Source organism: Heterocephalus glaber, unplaced genomic scaffold (assembly GCF_053883595.1).
Source record: "Heterocephalus glaber isolate CG9 unplaced genomic scaffold, H.glaber_assembly_v1.0 deba00000942, whole genome shotgun sequence".
NCBI classification, from domain to species: domain Eukaryota; kingdom Metazoa; phylum Chordata; class Mammalia; order Rodentia; family Bathyergidae; genus Heterocephalus; species Heterocephalus glaber.
In genome coordinates, this window is record NW_028258174.1 from 388,590 (window position 1) to 391,884 (window position 3,295).

The window sequence follows — 3,295 nt, forward strand, 5'->3', positions numbered from 1 at the left end:
AATTCTGGGAGAAATGAGGTGGAAAAGTCTGATAATCAGCCACCTGGATACCCTGAACTGATAGCACAGGAAGTAACAAAACAGATGAATGAGGCTCTAGAAAAATTCAAAGCAGAAATAATTTCCTAGATAATTTCAGAGATGGTGAGCAGAGTGAAAGACATGACTAGAGGCTCTAGAACAGAAACAGATACAAAAAATAGATGAACTCAGAACCATGCTGGAAGCCATGAATGCCCAGCATAAGAAAGAAATGGAAACCATGATCACCCAACACAGGAGAGGAATGGAATCCATGAAACAGATTCAAACAGATATTTAAAAACTCTACTGAAATCATACACAGCAGACTGAGCCAATCTGAAGGCAGAATATCAGATATAGAAGACAGGATGGCAGTCAATGACCACAAAAAGAGAGATCTCTTAAAAATAGTAAGGGACCATGAGAAATCAATCCAACAGCTCCTAGATGACATGAAGAAGAATAACATAAGACTGATAGGAGTCCATGAAAAAGCAGAAGAAAGTACAAATGACATAAAAAACTGTTCACAGAATGAATGACAGAAAACTTCCAAAACAGAGCAAAAGAATTTGACACACAGATAAATGAGGTGTATAGGACTCCAACTAGCCATCATCAAAAAAAATCTACACCTAGACATATAATAATCAAGATCCTGGAAACTCAACAGAAGAACAAAATACTACAAGCAGTTAGAGAAAAGAAACAAATCACTTGCAAAGGAAAGCCCATCAGAATCACAGCAGACTTCTCAACAGAAACCCTCAAGTCAAGGAGATCCTGGAGTGAAGTATTTCAAGCCCTAAAAGAAAATAACTTCCAGGGCGGGGAGGGGGTGAGGTGGAAGGAAAAGCAACCTTGGAGGTGATGCGGCCACTTCTAGTAGCTTCCAGGTGCTGCCGGGTGGCTGGGACCAAGTGGTTCTGAGGCTGTGATGATGGCTGCTTGGGGGCTGGTGGCAGCGAGATAGAAAAGCCGGTGGCCAAGTGGGTGAGGGTGACCCACACTGGGTCTTGGAGGAGCAGGCGGATGCCACCAGTGTCAACAACTGGCACTGGACAGAGAGGGATGCATCAAATTGGTCCACGGGAAAGCTGAAAACACTTTTCCTGGCAGTGCGGGTGCAAAATGAGGAAGGCAAATGTGAAGTGACAGAAGTTAGTAAGCTTAATGGAGAGCCATCCATTAACAATTGAAAAGGCAAACTCACCTTCTTTTATGAATGGAACATCAAACTAAGGTGGACATGTACCTCTAAGTCAGAAATACAGTACAAGGGACATGTGGAGATCCCCAATTTGTCTGATGAAAACATTGTGGATGAAGTGGAGATTAGTGTGAGCCTTGCCAAAGATGAGCCTGACACAAATCTTGTGGCCTTAATGAAGGAAGACGGGGTGAAACTTCTAAGAGAAGCAGTGGGAATTTACATCAGCACCCTCAAAACAGAGTTCACCCAGGGCATGATCTTGCTGACAGTGAATGGAGAGTCAGTAGACACACCAGGGCAGCCAGCACTGAAAACTGAGGAGTGCAAGACTAAGTCTGCTCTTTCAAAAACCCAGGCCAAACCTGTTAGTGTCAAAATCCCCACTTGTAAGATCATCCTTAGAGAAACCTTCTTGACATCACCAGAGGAGCTGTATAGAGTGTTTACCACGCAAGAGCTGGTTCAGGCCTTTACCCATGCTCCTATGATGTTAGAAGCAGACAAAGGTGGAAAGTTTCACATGGTAGATGGTAAAGTCTCTGGGGAATTTACTGATCTGTTCCCAGAAAAACATATTGCGATGAAGTGGAGGTTTAAATCTTGGCCAGAGGGGCACTTTGCCACCATCACGTTGACCTTCATTGACAAGAATGGAGAGACTGAGCTGTGCATGGAAGGCTGAAGCATCCCTGCTCCTGAAGAAGAGTGGACACAGCAGAGCTCACAGTGGTACTACTTTGACGGCATCAAACAGACTTTTGGCTATGGCGCAAGCTTGTTTTAGGGCTGGCAGTGGGGGGTTCCAGCCTGCCCAACACTTCTGACTACAGCTAGTGACTCACAGGATTGCACCATCCTAACTGCTAACTTGGGGCCAGGGCCCCTCCCTCCACATTATACCTTCGGTTTGTGCATGTTTTCTGCTGGGTGGGATCAGAGGGTGATTTCTTTTTTCTGTGTACATATGCTAAATAAACATAATTTTTTTTTAAAAAAAGAAAAGAACTTCCAACCTGCAAAATTATCTTTCAAAATTGATGGGGAAATTAGATACTTCCACGACAAAGAACACCTGAGAAATTTCATGAACACCAAACTAGCACTCCAACTAATTCTAAGCAATATACTAGAAAAAGGCAATGAAGGTCACAACTCCATTGGGCCCAACAGTGGGAAGCCAACAGGCAAGGTAAGACATTAAAGGGAAAAGGGGCAAAAATAAGAAATACAAGAGCCAACAACAGTAAAATATCATGACAAGGATGAGTCAATATCTATCAATTATAATCATCAATGTTAATGGCCTCAATTCACAAATTAAAAGAAATAGACTGACAGAATGGATTAAGGAGCAAAATCCAGCAATATATGCTGTATACAAGAAACACACCTAACTCAAAAGGAAATTCATAGACTGAAAATAAAAGGATGGAAAACAGTTCACCACGTGACAGGAACCCAGAAAAAAGCAGGGGTAACAAACTTATTTGCAGACAAAGTAGATTTCAAACCAAAACTAATTAAGAGAGACAAAGATGGTCACTACATCCTTGTGAAGGGAACAATCCAAGAGGAAGTGATGACAATCCTAAATATATATGCACCAAATAAGAATGCCCCCAACTATACAAAACAAATATTAATGGAAAGAAAAACCAAATAAACACTAATGCAGTTGTAGTGGGGGACCTCAATACCCCACTATCACAAATAAACAGATCATCTAGACAAAAAATTAACAACAAAATTCTAGAACTGAAGCAAGCTATTGAACAAATAGACTAAATGGATGTTTACAGAGTGTTCCACTCCACAAAATCAGACTACACATTCTTTTTGGCTGTACACCAGTCATTCTCCAAAATAGACCACATGCTAGCTCATAGGACATGTCTAAGTAAATGTAAAAAAACTGAAATTACCCCCTGAATATTATCATACCATAGTGCAAAAAAATTGGAGGTCAAAAATATAAGAAACCACAAAACTCCCCAAAACACATGGACATTGAATAACACCCTCCTGAACAACCAATGGGTCACGGAGGAAATTAAAGAA

At 41.4% G+C, this 3,295-nt stretch overlaps 1 pseudogene; it reads left to right on the forward strand.

The window, feature by feature from the left end:
• Positions 1-294: 294 nt before the first annotated feature.
• On the forward strand, positions 295-2,021 carry LOC110343875 (activator of 90 kDa heat shock protein ATPase homolog 1 pseudogene; annotated as a pseudogene).
• The last annotated feature ends 1,274 nt before the right edge of the window (positions 2,022-3,295 follow it).